Below are 26,530 nucleotides of genomic sequence, written 5' to 3'. Positions count from 1 at the left end.
AGTAAATGCAGTCTGTAGTAATGGGGAGACCTGGGCAAAGCTGGCAAAACAAACAAGTGTTTGAGGCCTGAACTCTCTGAGAATGCAGAAGCAGTCCCCATAGACATGCCAGGTTGGGGAAGGACACTCTGGGCTTTGTGCCTGCCAGGGCCCCAGCCACAGAGAAGAGAAACAGCCCTGGACCCACGAGGCCACTCCAAGCTTTCTGGTCCCAAGATGTAGCCTCTGTGGGACTGTGGGTGGGACCCCTCTCAGCTCATCCCAATTCCAGCCTCAGAAGCCATGTGGAAAAATCTCCCCTGAAAGACGCTGCCTTGGAGCTTTCCAGGAATGCTGGCCTGGGAATGCTGGAGTGGCAGGGGAGGGGACGGCTGTGGGGGTGTACATTCCAGAACAGACTTGGACCCAAATCTGAGAGCACAGCGTGCCCACGGGCCTGATGCCTGGACATGGAGGAACCAGGTCACAGGGGAAAGTGGGCAAGGGAGGCTCTGTGTGCGCGTGTGTGTGCATGCGCACAAGAGCCAATGTGATAGACGTAGGGCTGGGAATGACCTGGAATGTCCCACCTGTGCCCCTAATGCCAAAAGCTGCTGTGACCAAGTAATGTCACTTTTTCTTTCTTAAAAGTAAGTTAAAGAAGAAACATGGTAGAGTGTAGTGGTTGAAAGTGCCTGGGTTTGAATCCTGACTACTCTACCCACTCCTAGCTTCTGAGACATCAGGAAGTTAGCTCCCCTGTGTCTCAGTTTCCACAACTGTAAAATGGGCATCAGGATAGTATCCACCTCACGGGGTCATGACATGAATTAAATGAGCAAATACAATAAAGTGTTTAGAAATGGGCCTTACATCCAGTAGACACTATACAGGTGTGACTGGTGCTTGCAGAAGGAAGAAAATTCCACATCCCGCAATCAATCCTTGCCAGGCCCAGGCCCAAGCCCAGGCCGGTGCAGATCTCTGGCCAGCTGGGCCCACATGGGGCATGGCGGGGCAGCAGCGTCAGCACATCCAAAGTCCCCCGACCTGCTGAATTGGCAGAGGGCCTGCCCTGGCACTCCCCAGTCCCAAAGAACACCCTAGAAAAGTGCCTGGGCATCCTGAGGTGTCAGCGGATGGAGGGAATCAGGATCAGAAGCCCCCAGCCCTGGCTGAAGGCCCCTTCCACAACCTGCTGACCTCCACAGCCCTTGCTGTGGGGCTGGGCACACCGGGCAATGTGCATCTTTCCATAGCATGTGGAAGGTACAGGGGTGCAGGACTCACTTCGTGGGGGCTCGAAATCCTCCAGGCTATGGGTGCCCCTCTGCTCTGACTAGAACCTCATAGCTGCTAGTCCACACCAGCCCATCTGGCATTAATTCTTATCTGACTTATATTTCTAATGATTTCATCCAGCTAGTCAGTGAGTCAGTCAACAAACACTTACTGAGGCCCTATTGTGTGTCATACTATTAAACTTGAGGTATACAGAGGTCTTGAATGATAGGACCATTGTGATGGGAAAGGGGTTCCTATCTGTGGGGACTGGGTGGGCCGAGGCATAGCGGAAGGGGAGAGCCTGCCTAAGGCATGCCATGTGGCCAGAGAGAGGGCGAATGTGAGGGCGGGTGGGCAGGAGACAGGAGGCAGGGTTGCGGGTGAGGCAGGCTCAGGAGTCTGGCTCTCTCTGGAAGGAGCCATGAACATGAGACTTCAAGCATCTAGAAGGCAAGAACCGCTTTCCTGCCCTCCCACAAGGCTGGCTCCAGGAGCTCCTCCATGAGACTTTGGGTCTGGGGTCCAGGTTGCCCCATACATTGTAGACCACATGACTGGCTCATTCTGGAGCTGTGCACCATGGCAGCCTGCGGCATTGGGACACTGGCCTCTGGGTATTGGTGACTGTGTACCCACCTGTGAGTGTCAGTGTCTGTGGGGTTGCAGTTCAGCCAATGTGGATGTGTGTGCACGTGGGTACATGTGAGCATGTTTTCCATGATCAGGGCACTCCCCAGGTGCTGGAAGGCTATTTTTAGAGGTGTTTGTCCATAGGTACAGCCCCTACCCCACACCATCCTATGCACACCTGCTCAGGTGAGAATACCTGGAGGTAATTCCACATCTGGGATTGTAGCAGGAACAGCAGCAGGACTGTACCTGGCTGGAAGGTGCATCTCTGGGCACAAGGCCAAGTAGGTGTTGGCTTTCCTGAAGCCTGGCCTGGGGAGGATATGAAATGCAGCAGAGGTGGGAGGGTCTGGGGTGGGAGTAGCTGGGTCTTGGACATCAAGGGCTTCTGAGAGTGAACCAGGGAGAGAGGTCCAGTGGCCCTCCTGGCATGTCTCCCCACCTGCCTCCCCCTCTAATTGCCTCCACCCCTAATGTCCATTACTCCATCTATTCACTTTGGCCTTTCCATTTGTCTACCCATCCTCCTCTGTCTTTAGGTCCATCTATTAGTCTGCCCATTTGTCCATCCATGGGCCACCTGTCTGTCACTGGTGCTCTCCTCAGGCACCTTCTTGAGCTGTCTGATACAGGCTGCGATCAGGGGCCTCTCCCTGACCCCTCCATAGCTCCTGAGGTCATGGCACACCTCTTCCTCCCTAGTGCGCAGGACCACCCGATCAGCCTTCACGTCCCCCAGTAGGTGTCAGGAGGCCCTAGCATAGACATGGCACTCCCTCACCAGTCCTGGAATCAAAAATGGTCACACCAACAGCTTCAGGTGCCCCCTCTAGCCCTTTTCCCAAAAGGCCTTCTCATCTCCCACCTGTTTGAGGTTCTTCTCCTCTAGGGAATCCTCCCTGACAACCCCCCCCACTCCAGACTCTGCTAGTTGGTCCTGAGGTCTCAGTCTGCCGCAGTCATGTGCAGGCTGTGGGAAACCTGGCCCCTGTCGCACAGGGGACAGAGGCCTAGCCAGACCTCTCCCCACCCAGAATGCCAGCACAGTGTGATGGCTCCCCCAGGGAGGCTTTCCTGTAGAAAACTGAGATCCCCACTCACCTCCCAAACAGAGGTTTGAACCTGCTGCTTCTCAAAGCGCTGCTTCCCTGGGACACCGCCCTCCACCCCCTCACCCTGCTTGGACTCGGAGTGACAGCTTGGCCAGGTCATGGAAGGATGGGCCTCCTGGTGCCCTGGTAGAACGCAGAGCTCAGAGCTTGGGCTGGGGGGGGGGGGGGGAGGTTAGGGTTAGGGTTAGGGTGTGTGTGGCATTCACTTACAAAGCAAACATTTCCTGAGCTCTGCATGTTCCAGTCATGGTCACAGGCATGGAGAGACAGCAGTGAACAAAACCAACAGGGCTCCTGCCCTCAGGAGGCACCGCCTTAGTCGGGGAGACCCAGGAGGTTGCTGGCCTGTGTGTGTCAGGGTGTGTTGGTGAGTGTAGAGACAGTGTGTGGATAAGGGGCCTATCTGTGGACAGGGTCAGGCCTAAGTCAGGACGTGTGTGTAAATTCGAGTGTGTGTCTTTGGAGGTGTCGGCATATCTGTGGGGTCTGTGCCAGCGAATTTGTGGGTCTGTGTGTATATCAGCCAGTTTGGGAGGCAGTGTGGCAGCCACACCTGGCTGACTCCCAGGCTGTAGATGCCCCCCCACCCCACACCTGTTCAGGTGCCCAGCCAGTGGGGAGGGCCCAGCTGGCCTGCCTGGGGAGGGACTTGTCTCAGCCAGCACCACCGGCTCTCTGCCACACAGGCCCCCACTTCGAATGGAGCAGCCTCTACTTAACCAGGGTGGGCTGTGTCCGGGGCCCCTGATGGTCAGAGGGGAATCCCAGCTCCCAAGCCTCACACCTGTGGCCCTACCTCCTTTCTCTAAGGCATGGCCCCCTGTGCAGGCTCAGCTGGCCCACTGTGCCCAGCCCGGTCACCCTGAGAGGTGGGCCGGGCTGGGCCATAGGTGGGAGGGGGGACGGCAGTGGGTCACGGACGATCTTTCGTCTTACCCTCCATCACCCCTGCTTCCGAGGGGGCTTCTTTCCTGGCTGCAGGTGGACTGACCAGAGAGGCAGAAGCTGGGGTTGCCTGTGTGTCACCCTCCGCTGTCTCTGACACCTCCTCATTCTCTCCCCTTTGTGTCCGTCTGTCTCATCTCTCTCCTGCGCTATCTCCCTGAGTTCAGGCATGATGCTAAGTGCTTTACATATATATTCTCATTTAACCCTCATGACAACCCTATGAGGTCAGCACTTGTCCTACCTTACGGGGAGAGAGCCACAGCTCAGAGGCATCCAAATCACCCAGCGAGGGGGGCACAGAGTAGGGGTTGCAGCCCAGGCCCGGGAGAGTCCTTAGTTATACTTTGTCCTTGGTCTTACTCTGTTGTTTTCCTCCCAGACATGGTCTTGGGGTAGCTGAGCTGTGGCTCAGGAGCCCCTCCCTGGGCTGAGGTATGCAGAAGGAGGAGGGAAGGACAGACATATTTGGGATCCAGGCAGTGGCCATGGGAGATGGTGGCAGCCATGGATCCCAGCCACCTCCCATCCTCTGGTCCCTCTCCTGCTGTAGAACCTTCAATGGCTCCCTACAGGCATTGATGAGGGCAAGCTCAAAGTCCTCTCAGTCTGGCCTGCAGCCTTTCCTGCAGTACCTCCATCTCCTCCTCCCCCGCAAGCACCCTCTCAACCAGGAAGACACCTGCAGGATCCTGCTCTGCCACTGGCCTCTGCTCAGGTTGCTTTTCCTCTGGTGCAGCTTACAGGTAAGAATAAAACAGCCATGCCCAGTGCTAATCTGCATATTGTCTCTACAAGCTAGGTTTTCCTATGCTCTTTTTACAAATGAGGAAATCGAGCTTAGAAGACGGCAGTAACTTCCCCAAGGTCACGCAGCTAGTGAAGAGCTCAGGTGTGATCCAAAATGAGGCTCAACTGACTCCACTGAGCCATTCGGTTCAATTAGATCTAGCAGATCTTCATTGAGTGTAACTCAGTGCCACACCCTACATCAAGGACTGGGGATAGAGACCGTGTTGGGGAAGGGGACTAACCCCCCCCCCACAGCTGGTGGGACATCCTTTGGTCCTCTCTGCCCGTCTCCTCTCAGTTTCAGAGGGAGAGGCAAGGCAGACAGGGAGGAGGGGGTAGGTGCTGAATTAGTCACCTCCCAGTCTTAAAACCTTCACACCTGTGACTTAGACTCCCAGATGGTCCTTTTCAAGGAATGAGCTCTATTTCCCTTTAAAAGAGGGGGAGAGTATGAAAGAGAAAAACACATTTTGTTCTGCAGTTTCAAGATGTCATTTGGGGACAATTTGTCCCTTTTCCTTCCAATCTCCGTCTCCCTCCTCCCCCAGGCTGGTCCTAAGACCACAGATAGTATCACCTCCATCCCTATCCCTCCCTGCATGGGGCCATTGTCACTGGGCTTTCCCAAATCCTGTGTCCAGTGCTGAGCCACTAGGCCGGGAGTGGGAGGGGGGGTAGTGGTGGTGGCGGTGACACAAGGGAGGGTTTCTTCTCTGTGACAATATGGGGATTAGGAGAGAAATCAGGGGTCCTTGGCTAGCCCAAGATGCAGATCTGATCCCTTTCACTGTCTTCTACTTTTGCTGAAAGTCTGGATTGTTCGTGGACCAAAAGCTCCATGAGGGCAGTGACCTTGTCTGCTTGGTTCATAGGTTGATAGACTTATAAAATTAAAACCACCACAGGCCTTGACACGCTTACTTTTGGAGGCCCTATCCCAAGCACAGAAAACATACTAAAATGCACTCATCCCACGCTGAATATAATTTTGTGGTTAAAGGGTTTTAATTTTTTTAAAGGGTTTTCAAATAACTATGATTGTGAAACTATCCAACAACAGTTGATTTGTTAAAGATTGACTCTAAATTGCACCCCATAAACATGTCCAATGAAAAAAAGATTTAAAAAAAAAAAGGTTGGCTATAATTTCTTGAAAAGCATCATGTATACCAATTCAAAGAATTGGTAATTCTTTGAAATGAGAACATCTAACCAACCAATTGCTTTCGAATATAATGAAATGTTCATGATTTCCAAGTTTTTCAGTTAATAAAGTTGCCATAAAATTATGGTTTGTTGACATTAAATAACATAATTTTAGTTTCAATTTTCGGGTCTTTTAAAAACATTTTGGGGCAAACCCCGTGGCCGGCACTGGGAGCGCAGTGACACTCCCGCCGCGGGTTCGGATCCTATATAGGAATGGCCGGCATGCTCACTGGCTGAGTGCCGGTCACGAAAAAGACAAAAAAAAAAAAAAAAAAAAAAAAACCATTTTGGAGCCAATACATTTTCCCCTATCCCCAGGTCTCAAACTTTTTTGTAGTACCTTGAAATTTTCATAGGCCCCAACACGTTGCCTGTGTGCTGAGAGAAGGAACAGCCCGGCCCTCAGTGGCTTCTCACATACTGTTGAGGAGAGGTAGGAGAAAGAGAAACACAAATGATTTGGAAACATTAAAAAAATTCTAACATCCCTCATCGTAAAGAAGGCAAATTAAAATGACATACCATTTTTTCATCTCTTAGATTGGCAAAGACCGAAAAGTGGGTTTTGGTACAACTTTTTGGAGGATGATTGGATGATATCTATCAAAATGCAAAGTGCACATTCCCTTTGCCTTGGCAATTTACACTTCTAGGAATCTCAGCTCAGATACATTCACAGATGCACAAAGATGCTTGTAGAAAGATTTTCATTGCTGTGAAAAACTTGGAACAGACTAGGTGTCGACCAATAGAGGTCTGACATAAATGGCAAGGCATTCCTCTCTGGAATAGTCCACAGCTGTGGAAGCATGTGTGCGGGTGAGTGTTGATATGGAACAAAAACCTCAATACAACGTTAAGTGAGAAAGAATCATGGTGCCGACCATGTGTAATGTATGGTTTCTTTTGTGAGAAAAGAATAGCAATATACAAGGATACTTCAAAAAGTTTGTGGAACAGCAAAAGGAATAATCAACACAGTGAAGAGGCAACCAGCAGAATGGGAGAAAATATTTGCAAACTATGCATCCAACAATGGATTAATATCCAGAATATACAAGGAACTTAAACAACTCAACAGCAAAAAAACAATCCGGATAAAAAATGGGCAAATGACCTGAATAGGCATTTCTCTAAAGAAGACATACAAATTGCCAACAGATATATGAAAAAAATGCTCAACATTACTAATCAGGGAAATGCAAATCAAAACCACAATGAGATATCATCTCACCCCAGATAGACTGGCTATTATCAAAAAGACAGAGAATAACAAATGCTGGTGAGGGTGTGGAGAGAGGGGAACCCTTCTTATGCTGTCGGTGAGACTGTAAATTAGTATAGTCATTATGGAAAACAGTATGGAGTTTCCTCAGAAAACTACAAATAGAATTGTCATATGATCCAGCAATTTTACTGCTGGATATTTATCCAAAGGAAAAGAAATTAGCATAGCAAAGACATATCTGCACTCCCATGTTTATTGCAGCACTATTCACAACAGCCAAGATATGAAATTAACCTATGTGTCCATAGCCAGATGAGTGGATAATAAAAATATGGTATATATACAAAATGAAATACCACTCAGCCATGAAAAAGAATGAAATCCTGTCATTTGCAGCATCATGGATGAGCCTGAAAGACAGTATGTTAAGTGAAATAAGTCAGGCACGGAAAGATGGGAACTAAAAACAAAAAAAAGGTGAACTTTCAGAAGTAGAGAGTAGAATTGTGGTTACTAGAGGCTAGGAGGGGAAAGGGAAGGCGATAGGGAGAGGTTAGTTAATTACAGCTAGACAGGAAAAATAAGTTCTAGTTGTGTATAGTAATCTAGGCATCTGCGGTTAATAATAATTTATTATTTGTTCTCAATAAATAGAAGAGAGGAGATCAAATGTTCTCATCACAAAGAAATGATAAAGTTTTCAATGATGAATATGCTAATTACCCTGATTTGATCGTCACACATTGTAGACATGTACCGAAATATAACTCTGTACTCCAAAATATGTACAATCAACATGCTTCAATTAAAAAATAAATTCCTTTAAAAAAATTTTTAAAATGTGTACAGAAAAAATAATAAAATTGAGGAATCAAGGTAAAAAACAAAAAGTTCATGGAAAAATCAGATTAAAAGATTCCATGAATCTCTCCATGAACTTTTTGAAGTACCCTTGTAAATTCACACACATATATTTATATTTATATACTAGAAAATGCCTAGACATATTTATTTGGAAGGAGACAGGAATTGGGAAGAATGGTTATCTCTGAGAGGGAAACTGGGAGGAGAGAGAAATACGTTTTGCTTTTGCTCTGTTTAATTTAATTAAATGAATTTCTTTACTTTGCTAGCCGGTACAGGGATCAAACCCTGGACCTTGGTGTTAAGAGCACCAGGCCCTAACTAGCTCAGCTAATCGGTTAACTAGTAATTTTATTGTTTAACCCTAAGTAAATTTTATTGTTTACCCATAAGTAAATATCTCTTTTTTTATTAAAAAAAATCTAGTTAAACAAATAGATAAATGCCTGTGGAATAAAAGAAGTAAAACAAACGAATGAATTCATAAAAAAATGGATGAATGAATTCTAGACGCACACGAGGGAAGGAACAGCCTGGATCCCAAGGGCTTCCACCACCTGGTGAAGGAGACACACAGAAAAGGCAGAAGGGCCAATGTTTTATGCGACTGTGGGAGGGGTGTCAGGGAGTCAGAGCGACTTCCCCAGGGAGGCCTGAAGGATGGAGAAGGCTGAGCAGAGGGGAAGAAGGAGTGGTGGGGGGAGATTTGCGGGCTTTTGTCTTGGGAGGGCTGTCTCTCCACCCTTGCCCGACCCCTAGCTCCCTTCTAGAGAGTATTTCAAGCCTGGAAAGTCCCAGGCCCTAGCATGATACCTGGCATATAATCTGTGGCAATAAATAGTGGTTGACTAAATGGATAGCATCAGTCACCAGTTAATCCAAGCCACAGTGTTAGTCATTCCCCTCTTCTTCCCAAACACCTCCCCCACCCCAACAACAACAACAACAAACATCTCTCTCAGGACTGCCATGTACAGCTGTGCAGGCTGTCTACTGCACGACTCTGGGAGGCACCACTTTCACAGACTGCTGTGTGAGTGATGCCTCTTGAAGTTGTGGGACATAGTGCTCCTGCAAAACACTGTTTCTTCCTCTTCTAAGCTCAGGGAAACTGAAGCCACATTAAGAATGAAAGGGCTTATCTTTCCAAGGTTGGACAGGGGAACCTCCCAGCCCTGACACTGTAAGTTTTCCCTCCTTTCCTCCTCCAATTCCCAAGGCCCCTTCCTTTGTTCTTTTCTAACTTGGGCTTGAGGTGACTTAACCAAATCTGGCCAATTACTCTGTTCCTCAACTTCAGAGTCTGGAACTTGCAGTGTGATCTTGGGCAAGTTCCAGAACCTCTCTGGGTCTGTTTCTCCATGTAAGAAATAAGTAAATGTGTAGGGAGCAATCTTGATCATCTTCCTTGAATGGACCTTACTGGGATAAAATTTGAAGGAATGCATCCTTATGGGACCTGGCATTCTCAGAGAGAACAAGTCCCAGCCTCCTGCCCAGCCCTGCTGAGTCCTCCCTACCCTGCCGAGTCCTCCCTACCCTTGGGACCTCAACTCAGCTTCAGGGGTCAGCATATTGGCATTGAAGGAAACTGCTGGGAGCAGGTGCCCCGATTGAGTCCTGACTCTGATGATACCTACTGGGTGCCACTGAGCAAGCCACAAGCCCTGCCTGGGCCTCAATTTCCTTCTTTGCACAATGGGAACTTAGGCCAGATCAGTGTCAAATGCTAGACTGAGTCTGTCATGGCCTTTTCTTTTTCTCTTTAATTTTTTGAATTTTTGTCTTTATTCTTTCTGGTTATAAACATCATACATGTACATGAAGATTCAAACAGAACCCAAACAGGTAACGTACCCAGGGAAACCCAACGGTTATGCAGAATCGCTAATTTTGTTTATTTATTTATTTTTAAAATTAAAAAATTTTTCTTTCCTTTTTTTGGGGGGGTCAGCTGGCCGGTAAGGGGGTCTGAACTGTTAATAATGGTAATAACTTTTAATTCTGATATAATTTCAAATTTATAAAAGTTACAAGACCAGTGCAAAGGCTCCGGTATAACTTTTACTCAGATTTACCGATTGTTCACATAGTGCCTCTTTTGCTTTATTATTTTCTCTCTGTATGTCTGTGTATAATTTTTTCCCCAAATTTCCCAATTTGAGAGTAAGTTGCAGACATCATGCCCCTTTACCTCTAAATACTTCAGCGTGTATTTCCTAAGAACAAGGACATTCTCTTACAATGCAAGACTTACATAACCCCTGCACAGTTAACAACATCAGGAAATTTAGCATTGATACAATACTATTATCTAATCCACAGTCCGTGTTCAAATTCAGTTGTGTCATGATGTTTTCACAGGTTTCTAGCAAAAACAGAAAAATCAAGACACCAGAGTTTTTCTTAAAGCAAACATGTATTTAGCTTAAAGGATTATGCTTTATTCTAAAGTCACACTCTCCTCTCTCCTTTTATTTTTGCTGGTATTAAAGATGTCTCCCTTTGTATGAAATGATGATGAAAATAGAAAGTGGTTTGTTATTTGTTTTTGATATTATTTAATTGGCAAAATAAAGAGTAGGTGATCTCATGTTAGTCCTCAGACTTCTCTTGTAGAGATCCCGAGGTGTGGTCCTCCAGCTCCAGTGTCCTCTGACTCCATGTGTGTCAGCTCACCTGGGGAGACTTTCCTGCATCCTATCAGGAGTGCAGCTGTTCCTAATGCTGAGGTGGGGGATGGGGTAGGCAGCCCCATGTCCTACCTCCCGTGAGCAAATGGTTTCACACCTAGCAGAGTGGATCTTTATCCTTTCCAGACTCTCTGTCATCTGTTTAGAGCATTCTCTACCTTGTGAGTCTCACCTGGAGGCAGAGCACCCCCCCCCCCCCCCCCCCCCCCGCCCCCTCAGAAACCAGACCTCATTTTCCCAGGCTTCTTTGCAGCTGTGGCACAGCCATGTGACCTGGCTCAGCCAATCAGATGCACCAACCCAGGAACTCTGAATCTTTAGCAGGTATTGTAAAGAAGCAGAGATGGAATGTCAGCCAGCCCAGGAGCCTGTGAGCTTTCTGTGCTTGCAGCCAAGAGCCCTGATCAGCAAATACAAAGAAACTGATATTCATGGGGATGGAGAGGAATTGGGGCCTGCAGTGTGGACACATTGGGATTCAATAAGCAGCAGTTCTGAGGGGTGGGCAGTCATGAAGGAATCTAGTTGGTTTATCTGAAATGGGGAGGGGACACCCTGTCTAGGTGCTAGGTAGGGAAGCCCAGACAGGAAGTGCTGTGGGTGAGGAGCAGAAGGAATTCAAGAACAGAGAGCCTGGAGCTGGGGACTGAGGACAGGGCTGCAAGGAGGGAGATGAACTCAAGGAAGGACTGGGGCGTGGCTTTTCAGGAGGAGACAGCCAGGCTGAGTCACATGGTTCTGCCTGCCCCAAATATTTTTTATCCTTTTCTGTATGCCAGGTGGTGTGTTGGTTAACAAAACAGTACAGAATGAGTATTATTATCCTCATTTTACATATAAAGAAAGGGTGAGACAGAAAGATAAAAAGAAAACTACAAGGTCAGAAAAGCAGGAAGGAATGGCATCAGGATTCAAATCTGAGTCTAACATTGATGCTCTTAAGAATCTAAACAGATACACGGATGAGGGAGCAGTCTCTGCCTCAATCCCTGATTTTTTATATACTTCCTGTGAGTGCTTTCTTTAAGTAAAATATAATCCCTATAAGTGCTTTGTGAGGCAGTATATCTGAGTAACACAGTCTGGGGGCCTGGCTCACTTTGTAGATACCAATCCTCTTCTCTTCCCCTACCACTCTCTCCTCAGCACCCACTGAGCCCAGGTTGTCCCTCTCCTTCTGGGCTCAAGGTTAGTGCTGAGCTGGTAATAGTGGCAATATACCCCCTTGCTCAGGATAGATTCAAGCACAAGATGTGGCACAATCCTGGCCAATGACTAGCAAGAGACCATCTCTTGGGGGCTTCAGGGAAAAGCTGTCCTTAGTCTTAAAAGGGGACACAAGGATGAGATGTTTCCTGCTTGGTTTGTTTTTGCAGCATGTGGTTATTGTTGTGTGACGATGTGATGTCTGGGGTGGTGGCAGCCATCCTGTGACTGTGAGGTGAGCTAGCCAAGGACAAGGCAGCATGCTGATGATGGCAGAGGGGAAGGGAAAGGGTAAGTAACCTGGGGTTTTGATGATGTTGTTGAGCTGCAGGATTAACCTCTCCTGGAACTGTCCTTCCTCTGGTCTTCTTGTTCTGTGAGATAATGCACTTTTCTTATTGTCTAAGCCAACTGGATTCTGTATCTCATCACTAAACCATTTTTACTGATGTGTGAGCCATGGGATGAAAAGAATAAACACCCAACATACTAAACTGATATGCTGATAGCTGCCAGCAGGAACAACAGCCATTAGTTAAATGAGGAAAACCTGATTCCGTGCCCAAGTAAGGCCCTGAGAATTCTTTTCCCTACTGCTTCAGAGAAGAGAGAGAGCGAGAGAGCGAGAGAGCAGGCAAGCAGCAGCTTGAGGCCCTGCACTCTACACCTCGTCCCAGCATGTCAGAGAGCTCCCATCAGAGGAGGGGCCCACTCCAGGCCAGCCAGACTTCTGACCCCCATTTCCTGTAGGTTCAGCAGAAGGGGAGGATGGGGTAGGCAGAGGAAAGCAGCTTTATTTACTGAATCAGGATGGAAAACAGATGTCCAAGTACCCCACTGGGCTCAGGCTTACCCTGGGCAGAGGCTGGGCCTGTTCTCAGCCCTGATCCATCCATCAACCCCTTGTTCCTTACATCAAGTCCACATGCAGCTTCTTCCAAGTTCTAATAACAATTTTGATTTGTTGTGGTTAAGCAACCATCACCCTGTCGCTTAACCCTAAATTCACCAAGGAGAATAGGAGTAACACAATGGAACATTCGTAAGGAAAGCTGGGTGGAGTAGAGAGGAACGTGGACTTGAGAATCAGACCAGTGTGCGGTTCAACCACAGCCTGGTCTCTTACTAGCCATGTGATCTCAGCCATCGTGTCAGTCATCAACTGCTGGGTAACAAGCCACCACAAAACCGAGTGGCCCAAAACAACAACTCTTCATTTGCTCACAGTTCTAAAATTTGGGCAGGACTTGGTGGGACAGCTCATTTATTCTCCTCCTAGTGTTGTTTTGTAAGTTAAGTCCGTGGGACCATGCGGCATGCTCATGAGCAGAGCGACCTGCACCGTGTGCATGTCTACCCCGTTCCTTGCCGCCCATCCCTATGTAAGACTTGCTTTTTCTTTGAGTCCTTCCTTACTCATCAAAGAGCCAGAGGTAGAGAGTGTTGGTAGAATGTGTACTATCAAGAAGAGAAATAAAAAGTTGAGTTAGTTTTGTGCAGTTTTCCCACTATTCTGGTAAGAATGAAACAAACATATGTGCATATATGAGCTGTGAAATAACAATTGCATAATTTTACTGATTCTACATGTAAGTTAAATGCTCTTATATTTGCGTTTATAACTGGCGTTGCACAAGATAAAGTTGAACAATAAAATTCATACTAACATTTAAATTTTTTAGTTTTTTTTTTTTTTTAGGATAACATTAAGTAGCAAATAAAGGGCTAGCTGGTTAGCTCAGCTAGTTAGAGCTCAGTGTTGTAAAACCAAGGTCAAGCGTTCGGATCCCCATACTGGCCAGCTGCCAAAAAAAGATGTATAAATAATTAAATAAATAGCAAATAACAAACGCCATGATAAGTTGAGAGAAAGACTTTCAAAAAAAGGAGAAAGCTGTAATTTCAGTATTTCTAACAACATTTTCTCTTGCTTTTTGAATGAGGGGCCCCACATTTTCATCTTGCTTTGAATCTTGCAAATTGTGTAGTTGGCCCAGGGGCTGGATCTCTTAAGGCCTAGGCCAGAACTGACACAGTTTCAGCTTTGCTACATTCTATAGGCCAAAGCAAGTTGCAAGGGCAGCCCAGAGTCAAGGCAGTGAGGGGTGGGAGTAGGGAAACTGACTTCACCTCTTGGAGAGAGGAACAGCAATTCCATACAGAGATGGGAGGACTTGTTGGTGGCCGTCTTTGTGGACAATATCCAACAACTGTAGATCATAACTTTTCTGACCGTCAGGCTTCTCATCTGTAAAATGGGAATAATTTTATTTGCCTCTCAGGAATGTCTGAGAATAAAGAAATATTGTGGTTGCAATTCCTGGAATATGGTGATGGCTCACTCAGGGCTGGTCTTCCCCTATCCTTTAATCTTGCTTTATAAATGCTTACCTGTTTGCTATCTCATTCATTCATTCAATATTTATTGAGTCTTATGAGCCAGGCACTGTTCTAGGAGCTGGGGATCATAGCGGAGAATAAAACAGACAAAAGTCCCTGCCCCCACGGAATTGATTTTAAGAGAAACAGACAATCAATGAGGTAAATAAATAAAATATGTCATACGCTGGGGAGTGAAAGATGCTAAGAAGAAGAAGAAAACAGGGGAGGGGGATAGATAGTGCTGAGGTGGGGCTGCAGTGTCGCTGGTGTGTCCAGGGAAGGCCTCACTGAGAAGATGCCCTTTGGGTAAATCCTGAAGGAGGAGCCATGAGGACTTCCCAGGCTGAGGGCACTGCCAGCAGAGAGGCTTTGAGAGGGAGCACGCGGGGGTGTTGGAGGAACAATGAGGGACCCAGTGTGGCTGGAGGAGAGAGGGGTAGCTAGGGAGGGCAGATGGTGTAGGCCACTGTAAAGTCTTCTACTATGAATGAGATGAAAACGTAGTGGCAGATTTGGAGGAGAGAAGCTGCAGGGTGGACCGGAGACTCAGCAGGGAACAGGAAAGGAGGCAGGGAGACCTGGTGTGGTGGCCTGGCCAGGGTGGTTGTAGAGGAGGTGGAAGAAGCAGCAAGATTCTGAACAGTTTTTTGGAGTTAGAGCAGACAGGATTTACCTGTCAGCTCACAATCAATCAATCTGGCATGAAAAGCTGGAGTTAAGTCCTCAGGTTATAGAAGAGAAAACCCAACCTTGGCAAGGCTGAGTGACTTGCAGGATGTAACTCATATAGTTACTCAGTGGTGTCTCTTGGAAGGCAGGAAGGTCGTGGGGTCTGGTGCACGTGGTCTGCACGTGGGTATGTCTGCATGTCCTGACTTTTTCTGGGCCTCCTTCTGTCTGTCACCCTATCTCCATCCCTCCCCCGAACACCTTCTCCTCCTTACATTTTACAGTCACACCTTCACCTTCTCCCAAGCTTGTTTCTAAGGGGCCTATGAGTTCTTGGTGCTCAGGGGAACCACTCTGTGTTTACGAGGGTGTATGTGTGTGTGTGTGTGACTCTGTAGCACTGACGTGCCTTATGTGACTGTGACTGCCCCCAGTGCATACATGTCTGTGTGTGTGAGCGTCACTTTGTGCGTGAGGAGCATGTACATGAAGCTGGCTGTGAGAACCTTTGTGTGTGGAGCTTAAGGGACTGGAGGTGGGTGTGAGATGTGTGAATGTGTGTGCAGATGTGTGAATGCATGGGGGTGTCCTGTCTCCTCTCCACCCACTCAAACTTGCTCCCATCCTGAAAGGCCCAGTCAAGCCCACTCCTCCAAGAAGCCTCTTCACTTTTCCAGGGCATGAGAAGACTGCCCTCCTGACCTCCCTCTGCCCCGTCTGTAGACCACACCCTCTGGGGTTTTAGCTGGGTGAGAGTGGATCTGTCCCCTAGAATGCCAGCTGCCCACAGACTGCAGGGCAGGGTGGGCGTGCATGCACCCCCCGCCCCATTCAACAGGCAAGCTAGATCTTCTGAGGCCAGCTGGCCCCCTCAGCCCCACAAAAGGTGCTTTAATGGGTGCTTCGATGGGGGAGGGGCGCTGAACTCAGAAGGGTCTGGCAGGCAGAGGCAGGTGTGGCAGAGGTGGCTGCACCCAGGATGCTTTGCGGCCGGCTGAACCTCCCAGCAGCAGGATGCAGTTCCATACTGTGCTCTCTCAATGAGCTCCCAGGGCGGGCTTGTAGTGGTCCTGGACCCCAGAGACGTGCCCACCTTAGAGAGGCCTGTGAGCCTCAGGGCAGGCTGGTGCCAGCCCTTTTTCCCTCCCCACTCCAGGGCCTCATTCCTAAGCGCAGGCCCCACAGCAATCATGGGCTCTCTCTGATCTAAACCCCTTTTCTCTCTCTGTCCCCTTCTCATGACAGTGGTTCCTCTGTGATCCCTTTGGCCTTTCTTGTAGGTACCAGAGGACCCTTTTTTAAAAAACAAAACAAAACAAATCCTAACTTATTGGAAATCAGGCCTTTGCTTTTAGCCTGAGTTGCTCAGGTAGAGAATCATCTTAGCCAAGTGCCTAACCAGGCCTCATGGACCTCACTGGAAGTCCTGGAGGTGCGGGGCCAGTTCAGTCCCCCCACCCCAGGCCAGTCTGGCCAGGCACACTCCTGTCCCAGGGCCTTTGTTCTAGATGGTTCCTCTGTCTGGAGTGTTCTCCCATAAACCTTGCTCGTCTCCTTCCTCTCCAGGAGTCTGTTGAAATGTTACCTTCTCGAAGGGGCCTGCCAGGACCACCCAGTTTAATACTGTGCCCTGTGTGCGTGTCCCCTCCTGCCCACCAGTGTTTCTTCACCTCCCAGCCCTCTCTGTGTCTTCTTCCTTCCCAGTGCACCCACTGCCTACCTATAACTACAGAATGTTATTTATTCTGTCTGTTGTGTCTCTGCAACAAAAATGTGGCCCGGTGAGGGCAGGGGTCTTTGTTTTGTTCACTGACGTTTCCCAGGGGCTTGAAATTGTGTCAGGCCATTTCAGATGCTCCATTGACATTTATTTTGCTTATGGTTGGGACTGGAGCTGAGAGAAGAGAGAATCTGGTGGGAGAAATGGGGGCCCTCCCCTCCTCCAAAGCCACGGCTCTTCCTGGACACAGGTGGTCACTGGACCTCTGGACCTGTGGGGGTCCCCCGCCCTGGGAGGCTGCAGGGATGGAACTGCACCCCCACGCCTGCCCCGCATATGCACATTGGCACACACTTGTGTACCCTGCATCCATGGCCCGCCTCGCACCCAGCCCCTCTGCACGCGCCGCTGATAGGGCTGTGGTTTTGAGGCCCCAGAGGTGCAGTTAGAGTCAGGGCAAACTGTGCTCCACAGCTACAGGAGCAGGTGGGGGGTGGGGACAGGTTCCTGCCACAGACAAGCACACGCAGAGGCCCCTTCTGCCCGCCCTTCCTGCACACGCTCACACAGCAGAGGGACAAAAAGGTGGCCCCCAAGCCGGCTGCCCTTCGGCCACAGGCACAGGAGCTGTGCACCTATCTGTACCAGGCCCTGCTGGGGCAAGCCAGGGGAGGCAGAGGAAGTGCTGCGGCTTTCTTCCTGACAGCTGAGCTTCCACATTTACGCTGTGTGCCCGACGCATGGGCACTCGGCCTTGCTTGTCACTTCTTTCCTTTGGGGGAAGTAACACCCTCTTCTGCCTTATGTCAAAACCACATCCTCGTGGGACGGGTCCCACATTCAGTCCTCAGTGGGTTTGACCTTGTCTGCACCTGTGTCCATTATGTACTCACTGGGGGGCCAGTCCTGGGGAATGTGCTGGTCCCCTGTTCAGAAACCTGCCATGGCTCACCGGGGCCTGCTGGGTCCAGCCCAACCCTCCGGCCAGTGCTTGAGGCCCATTACGGTGCCTTGCCTATTCCAGGTGTCCCTGCTTTGAGGAGAGATGAGTGTGGCCTCAGGAACCAGCTGTCCGATTCGATGCCAGCTCTGCATGACCCTGGGCAAGTCACTTAGCCTCTCTGTGCCCCAGTTTCCCTGTTCATGGACCTATTGAGAGGGTTAAGTAGGTTCATATATGCAGAGTGCTTAGCACAGCACCTGCTGTGCAAGAAAGTTGTCAATAAACATTAGCTGCCACTATTACTGTTCCCCTCAGAGCCAGGAGGGGCCTGAGAAATGGCCTAATCAGGGCTTTACAGCCCAGCTCTGGTATCCCAACCTGAGCCAGCTGCTTCTGCGTCACCTGGGAGTTTCTTGGAGACTCTGAGTCCCAGGCCTCCCTTGAGACCCTAATGCAGCAGGCATGGGGTGGGCTGGGCTAGGCTGGGGCTCACACCCTGGCCTGCAGTCATCTGTGGGGCAGGGGTCTCCTGCAAATCCCTCCTCCCAGCCTCAGCCTGGTCACCTGCCGGGGTCCTCCTGCCTCTCCTGCCTCTCCAGGTCCCCTCTGCCTTTCAAGGCTCCTCTGCTGCAGGAAGAATGTCCTGAATCCTTGCTGCCTCAAGCCTCCTCTTCCTGAAGCTTCAGTTCCCTCAAGTGTTAAAGGGGCTTAAAAACTCTGACGTCACAGGATTAAGGTCAAGTGAGCTCATGGATTGAAAGTGCCTGGCCTGCGGCAGCCAATCAGGCTAATTATTCTTACTGCTGTCGTTGTGACTGCCTGCACCCGCGCCTGGTGGGCACCTGCTTGCTATTCTGGGGTTCCTAGCAGGGTCTAGGAGCCCAGACTCACATCAAGTCTTACGAAAAACTTGTTGACCAGGGTGGGCTCCTGTGAATTGCATGTGGCCCTGGAAGTTGAGAGGGAGCACATTATCTAGAGCTTCAGGGTGGATGGTGCACCCCCAAACAGAGCCCAAATGGAGGAAGGCAGAGAGGATGAGCTGAGCAAAGCCTGGCCCCAGAGGAAGTTGAAAGCTGGGCCACGGTGTGACAGTTCTTGCCACAGCACCCCCTGCCACCCTGCTGACGTCAGTGGGCAATGACAGCCCCCCCCCAGGTCCTGAGTGGGTAACAGCAGGGTCCCAGTCTGGGCTCCCTTGGCTATTCTGCTGCAGGTCTGGACAGCCATTGGGGCTCTGTATCTCTGGGCCAGCGTTGCACTTTCCAGGCTCCTTTTATGAAAGGCATCTATTTAACGGCCTCTCTTCACCCTCCACCCCCCACCTCTCCCAGGTGTGGTCCTAGAAAATATCTATTGAGCCTACCACATGTCAGGTGGTTTCGTATCTGCAATCCACAATTTAATCTTCCATGACACCTTGACATTTTATAGGTAAGGAAACTGGCTCAGAGAGGTTGAGTAATCTGCCTGAGGTTACACAGCTTGTAGGTGACCCAGCTCCTGTCATGAAGTTCCTCATGCCCACAGGTGAGTGGATTCATGCTGCAAGAGCCCTCAGAGAGCCTGTACAACTTGGCCTCTTGTTTGTCAAGGAGGAAATGGATGCCCAGCGCTGGGAAGCGAGGGCCCCAGGCCAGCCACGGGCTCCTGGCAGAACCAGGCTGGGTTACAGAACTTTCTTTTGGCATTGGGTGTCGGTGGGAGGGACTCTGCTGGGAAGCCTCCCTCCTTCACTGCCTCCAGGTCTGTACTCAGAGGCCACTCCTCAGAGAGAAGCCTTCTGGACAGCTCTAGCCTTCTCACTCCATACCCCTAGCCAGGCTTTATTTTTCTTGGTGGCACTTACTGTCACTTGCAGTTTTATGTATCAAATCATTTATGAGTCGTTTCTCTCCTCAACTAGAATATGAGCTCCATGAGCTCAGGGAGGGTCTGTCTTGTTCCCTTGCTTAAAATAGCACCTGGCACCAACTCAACAATTTTTTGTGGGAAGAATGAATGAACGAATGAAGGGAGTCAGGTGGTAAAGGAAGAAGCAAAGTGTGGGGAAGTTTGATGTGAAGGTGAACTTACTAAGGGCAAAGCCAAATAGATAATTCTAGTTGGAGGAGAGGAATGAGAAGTAATTTAGAAAAGGGAAGGGGCAGGGCCTCTGTACAGCCCTGCAGTTTGACACATGACTGCAAAGTGAATGGTGCCCCCTCTAGTTGTACAGTTCTCAACTTGGACAACAGTACAGGGCACCCCCAGGGATGAAACAGTTTGGGCCCCCTCAGCAGGGCCCAAGGGAGCAAGGGAGCAATGAGCAGGGGCAGGTCTACAGGTGCCTGTCGCAGGAGGAACAGGCTGTACCCTCCACGAGGACACCACGTGGTCGCGGTTAGCAGTTTGCCATCCGGTGTTGTCTCCACAGACTGTTGTCCAACCAGAGGGAGCAACTGCTCTGCTGTTAGCAGTCTCTACCACTGGAGCACCCAGAGGGCCGTGGTTAGGGAAATCACCCCGACACATGCCGCAAACACACGCCAGACGCTGTGGACACAGATAATAGCAGCAGTGGGAGGGAGGGCTGCTTCCTGAGCCAGCAGCGAGCTCGGGAGGTGGAGGACACTGTGTTCTGAGGTCTCCCCACTGAGCAGAGGACTCGGTGAGGAACTTGTCCCGGCTGTGGCAGCCTGGCCCTCTCCCTCCTCCCCAGTCCCACAGCTGGGCACCACAACAATCACCCTGTGATCGCAGGGCCTGTCCTCGATGAGTCACCTTGCCCACAGCGAGCCTAGCTGGGCGATGCTATCAGCTCCTCTGCTTACTTAACTCCTGGGTTGACATCACCGCCGCCTCCGTCCTCTCCTTCTCGGCACTGTAGCCTGCAGCCTGGCATATCCTGGAAGGGAAGGCGGTGGAGTTCTCTTGCCAGAAACTACCAGGGCAAGTAGATTGGGACCTTCAGTTACTTGGCCTTTAGCCTCAAGGTGTTTGGCCTAGTTTCTTGCTTTGCCGTACAGGGTCCTCAGTTTGCTTCCAGGAGATGCTCTCTGGAGTCAAGTCCTGAGGGACATGTTCCCACCCTTGCTCCATACTTATTCCCCGCTCCTTGCTCAGTGGGGTCTCCTCTTGGGCAGAGGCCTTCATGTAGGCCAAGCCGCTTGCCCTTCAGTGTGTCCAACTGTGTACTTGGATTGCTGTCCCCAAGCCAGCCCTTTGCTGGCCCAGGCCTTTGCTCCTAAATTCTGTCTAGTGCAGGTCCAGCTGCCTCTGAGGCTCTGTGATGGGCCTTTGGGTTCCCAGGCTCTCCCAGGCTCAGACTGTGCTGCCCTGCTGGCCGCCTGCATGCCTCTCTGTCCAATCACTCTGCCCTGGCACCCAGCAACCCAGCAGCCTCCTGAGGGCCTAAGCCAGCTCTTCTCCATAGCCTAGCTTGCCCTCTCACTTCCGCTCCCCACCGTTTAAGCTGGGCAGCAAAGTGGGTAAGGCAGAGTCCCCAGGGCTCAGCTCAGCTCGGGCCACCGGGTTGGACATGGTCTTTGATGAGAGGCTGCCCAAGCTCAGCATGTGAGGGAGGCAATGAAGGGAAGTGGGTGGGGCTGGGTAGGGAGAAGGGCCAACCCTCTGGGATGCCAGACAGCATCCTCTGTGACCCCCAGGAGACAGCTCCTCAAATGTCACTGCCAGAGGCCAGGGAAGGGGGAGATTTCTAAACACCAGTCACTTTTACTCTAGTTATTTGACCAAAGCAAATTGTTCCTTAGAAGGAAAAAGAAAAACACAAAAACAAACAAAAAACTCCACCACTGAGGTCATGTTTTTTACCCCATCAGCTGATAAGCAAATCCTGAGATCAGATAGCATCCCTGGACCAAGGCACGTTCTTCCCCCCTCTTTCCCCATGAGAAAGCATTAGAGATCTACCTCCCCACTCTGCTTGCAAACCCCTCAATACCTTGCAACGTGATAGAATGCCATTCCAAGTAAGGCGGGGTGGCCCTAGAGAGTGGCCTGGAGGAGCAAGCCTGGACTCAGACCCCACACCCCAGTCTCACTGGACTTCTTTTCCTCACCTGTCAAATGAAGGAACTATTAAGGAATCATTGAGATAATAAGTGTGAAAGTGCTTGGGAGTGCTCACCAGCCAACCAACAGGCTGGAGTCCTACAGAGAAGGGAAGGAGGAGTTAGAGAGGGTTTCAGAGAAGGGGCCCCACCTCAATGATTTAAGGTCAGTTGACGACAACCAGTCTCAAATCTGTTAGGCTCCCTTCAAGTCTTGAATAGAGTTCTCATTAATGTGCCCAGTGAGGTGCACACCTTGAGAGTGATTGGCATTATTGCTGAACTTGGCTTGTGGTCTGCCCTGACCCCAGGATCCTTTTCCAAGTTCTAGAATACAACCTAGCTGGGCCTAATGGCTAGTGCTGCTGTTGTACTTCCTTCCTTGGTTGCAGAGTAAGCTCAAATTCTAGTCAACCCTGACTAGAATTCCTAAGCTGGAGAATATAGTCTGACTTTGGTTATAGTTTGAGCCCTTAGCCACCTTAAACCCTGAGCTCAAAGCTCACCTCCACTTGCTTAGGTCACACATACCTCACACACATTTATCCTAGACTGAACTTTATCTTTATCTCCGCAGCCGCTTCCTCCACTTGGATGCTAGATCGTAGTTCATGGTCATTCTCTACATCACACAAGCCAGAGGCTGAGTCATCCCCGACCACTGCCTTCTGTCCACATCTGATTAGCTGTCTCATCTGGTGGATTCTAACACTTTGGTATCTTGAGACTTCATCTCCTCTTCCCCATCCCCGCCCCCCTTCTCAGTTTCTATAATAGTTTAGGTCCTCATCTCTTTCCTTATGAATGTCTGGTGGAACCAGACCTTCTGGGCCATTCTCTACACGCTGCCAGGGGCTCCTTTCTGATGCCATGGTGCCGTCCCCTCTTGGTGGCTCCCTGCCTCTCCAGCTTCATGCTCCGACACTGCTGGACACAGGCAGGCCACATGTATGCCGGAAATGGCTAGAGCAGGACTTCTTGCTCACGTTTGTTCAGGCTGCCGGGAAGTTCCTTCCTCTCCTCTGCGCTGGTCTAGGGCATCTCCTCCTGCAGGAGGCCACCCTGACTGGACATACATGGCTGACGCTCCCCCCTCGGCGCCTCTCCTCTGTCCACTGCACGCTGAGTATACACCTCCCTGTGGCGTCTCCCCAGCTACAGACTCGGCTCTGATCCTGGCCACAGACATGCTCTCCCCACCCAGCCCCCAGCCCCACCCAGAGTGTGGCAGGCAGACCCTGGGGTGGGGATGGGGTGTGGGGCATGCAGCTGTACCCAGTTCTGCTGGGGACCTCAGACACATGACTTATCCCTCTGAGCCTTGCTTCCCTCATCTGTCAGGTGGGAAAATAACACTGCCTGCTTCCCAGGATGGGCAACTGAGCCTGCGAGTGCTTGGCCCAGACCCCGGCACACGTGAACATGGAGCAAATGGCACCCACTGTTGTTCTTGGTTACTTGGACCTGGGAGAAAGTGCAGAGAAGTCAGGGCCCTCCCCAGCGCCCCCCTCCCCCCAGCCCCTCAGGGCTCTCTAGCACAGCCCCTGCTCATCCCCTGTTCTTCCTCTTTCTGGCTGTCTGCTCTCCCCACCCAGACAAGGGCTTGGGCAAGGTGGCCTCTTCCCCTTCACCAGCACTTCCTCCCAGGACGCCGTGCTGTTCTCCTGGCTTGGGGACGGTGTGGCTGCCACACTGCTCTCCCTGACTTCAACTGCAGTGGTTTGCTCCACATGGCCCCAAAGTTGCCCCAGCCACATAGGGAGTGAGATGCTGATCTGGCCCACCAGTAAACCCATGTCTTCTGGCTCCAAAGCCAAGACTCTATGTACTCCGCCTGTTACTGCCCCTTCCACTCTATTTGTGCATCTGTGTGACCTCAGTCTCCTCATCTGCAAAATGGGAGTGATAATTGCTTCTTCCTCAGCCAGAGGGGGAGAAGAATGGGGTTAGGTGAGAAGTTGTGAGGACGTGGAGAGCCTGCTTTGTGCAGGCAGGCAGGCCTGGCTAGGGCAGGGGATGTCACAGGAGGAGCTGCAGGCAGGGAGGCCAGGCTCCTCCCTCGCCGCCGTTGCCAGAACCCTGTGCCTGAGTCCACAGTGCCCCCTGCTGGCAAGTTAGTCCAGAAGCTGCCTGTGGGCAGCACCAGCCCCACACTCTGCATTTCCCCATTGTGACCACCAGGAAAGAGTGGCCTCCACCCTCACAGAGCCCGGTCTGAGGATGGACGTGCACCCATGCATCAGGAAGCCCAGATGGGGGATGGGGAGCCAGGGCTTCTGTCCGAGAAGGGACCTCCCTAGGCCGAGGCCATTCTTTGATGAACCCTTTGAAATCTCTTCTGGAGAGAAAGGTCTACAGCCCGGCAGGAAGCTAGGTGGTCTGCACCAAGCCCAGTAGTGACTCCTCAATTAGGGCTACCTCCCAATTCCACATGGACCGTGAGGGGAGACATCAGGCAAGGTCGGGCCCTGAGAAATCAGGGGGAGGGGCTGGTCAGGCCCCTTGCTTGCCCTCAGGCTGGGCCCCTCATGGGCACCCTCAGCATCTAGCAATGGTCCTTCCAGCCCTCAGAGCCCAAGCCCACCTTCCTCCCTCTCAATCCTTCTCCATATCAGAGTGGCTGCATTATCTCAGCATTCCTTAGCCTGTTTCTGTTTTGGGTCCTGGGGTTTCAGGAAGGAACAAGCCCCTAACTGGCCCCCCAGGATCTCAGACGTGCCATTGTCCCCTACTCCATCATCTCCCCACCTCTCCTTCATCTCCAGTATCTTTCCTGCTTCCTGGGCTCTGGGACCTGTTCTGGGAGGCAGGCAGCTGTGGTCAACAGTCACCCCCCAGATTAAACTGCAGCCAGCTGTGGCCACCCTCCTGCCTCCTCCTGGGAAGGCCTCCCAGTCATCCCCCACCCTAGGTTTTGATCAAATTCTTCTTCCTCCAAGAAGCCTTCCTGGGTAGACCCCAGCCTCTGATTTTCCTGGCTTCAGACTGTTGTAGGATCTCCTGGAATACACTTTGTCCTGGGTACGACCTATGTCACCTCCTTCCCTGCGCCCCTAGCACAGCCCAGGTGACAGTCCGTACATGTGCTTGATTAAGTCCATTTAAATCAGTGGCTTTCAACTGGACACAGTTTGGCCCCAGGGGACATTTGTCTGGAGATAATTTTGGTTGTCACAACAGGGGAAGGTGCTAATTGGCATCTAGTGGGTAGAGGTCAGGAATGCTGTAACCATCTTACAATGCATGGGACAGCCCCCACAACAAGAAATTGTCCAGCCTATTATGTCAGCAGTGCCTAGGTTGAGAAACCCTGATGAAATGACTCCGCAGATTGGTTATTAATAACGTGGCCGAGAAGGGGCAAAGGCTCATGCAGGAGAATTATTCACGCTCTGAAGAGACAGAGCAGTCCCTCAGCAGACACCAGCTTCCCCTCCATGTGACCTTTACAGCTCCAGGGGCCTCCCACACCTTTTTCAGGGCTGGTGGTGTCTGTTTAAGTGGAGGCAGACCTGAGCTGGAGGGGGAGGAGCCAGGGTCTGTGTGGGGAACACTTTGGAGGAAGGGGTGGCTTGGACTCAGTCTAGTCATCTGTAGAATGGGGATGGGTGGCCCCTTCCAGTTCTAATGGTCACAGGTCCTGAGCTATGTCTCTCAGATGTGCACAAGTCACTTTCTCCTTCCGCTGATGGGCAGGGCTGAGGGTAGAGTACCTCTTTCAGCCCCTTAACCAGATGTGGGGGGGTCACTGTGACTACAATTACCCTCCCAGGAAACAGCTGTAAGAACAAGAATGCTTTGACAGCCTCCATCAAAGCTTCCTCCTGGCTGCTGGGGACTGACTGGGTGGGGGGCATAAAGGACCTCCAGCTGGGACCAGCTGTTAGCCAGGCCCCAGTGCGGAGGTGGAGGCTGCATAGGATGTCCCCCTCCCCCCCCCCCCGGCTTTAGTTAGGGTTAAGAATGTCCCAGAGGCTGGTCACCCCGAGACAGCTCTCTCTGGGGGCTCTTCAGGGCCCTTCTCATTGCCCTCTCTGGGTGGGCTGTGGGGACGCAGGGCTCTTGGCAGCTGAGCAAGGGCAGTGTTCTCTTATGAAGAGCCCTTTCACTGTAGGGGGCCTGGCTCCCCTGGGGCAGGGTCCTTGAGGAGGGCGGAGAAAGTGGGACTGGGGAGGCCCTCCCAGCACTCTTAACCCAGAAGAGCCCTGGTCTCTGGTTAGGAAGGGGACCCCGAGCAGCTCCCTCTCCAGGTGATCTCTGCCCAGGGTCCAAACCTGACCAGAAAATGACTGGTCTTTGGGGATAATACAGAGGAGGCAGATCTAAGTCAACGCTTCTTCAGCACTTTTCACAAACAAACTTGCCCAAGCAGCTCCTCCTGTGGGTCGAGTGTGTGCGTGTGCGTGTGTGTGCATGTGTGTGTGTGCACATGCTGCATAGGGACTGAGCTGGAGCATCCATGGGTCTTACCATGTGACTTGGTGGGGAAGCTGCTAGAATCTCCACTGAGACATTCATTTAACTCCTCCGAGCCTCAGCTTCCTTGTCTACATATGGGCAAAATCACAGTTCCTAGGTTGTTGTGAGAGTTGACGAGGGAATGTATGTGAGGCATTTAGCATAGTCCCTGGGGTACAGCTAGTGCTCAGTAAATGCTGGTGGGTATGGTTTTTGCTATTGCTGTTATCATCATCACCATTTGGGTTAACATCTTGGTTTCCAGAATCCAACTTGTAGGGAATCTATCGCTTTACGTGAAAAACAAAGGTCTTTGGGGGCACTGTCAGATTTTTTGTTTGTTTTTTAGCAGCTTGTGGAGGCA

At 50.7% G+C, this 26,530-nt stretch overlaps 1 long non-coding RNA gene across 2 annotated transcripts in view; it reads left to right on the top strand.

Moving 5' to 3' along the window:
- Positions 1 to 9,078: 9,078 nt before the first annotated feature.
- Positions 9,079 to 26,530, top strand: part of LOC134363446 (uncharacterized) — an 84,659-nt gene continuing 67,207 nt past the window's right edge. For both annotated transcript variants that reach the window (XR_010021710.1, XR_010021709.1), the window contains exon 1: positions 9,079 to 9,226. This is a non-coding gene — a long non-coding RNA (uncharacterized LOC134363446). The remainder of the gene's footprint in view (positions 9,227 to 26,530) is intronic.

Source organism: Cynocephalus volans, chromosome 14, assembly GCF_027409185.1.
Source record: "Cynocephalus volans isolate mCynVol1 chromosome 14, mCynVol1.pri, whole genome shotgun sequence".
NCBI classification, from domain to species: domain Eukaryota; kingdom Metazoa; phylum Chordata; class Mammalia; order Dermoptera; family Cynocephalidae; genus Cynocephalus; species Cynocephalus volans.
The sequence above is the reverse complement of the archived record's forward strand: the minus strand, read 5'-3'. Positions and strand labels throughout refer to the sequence as shown.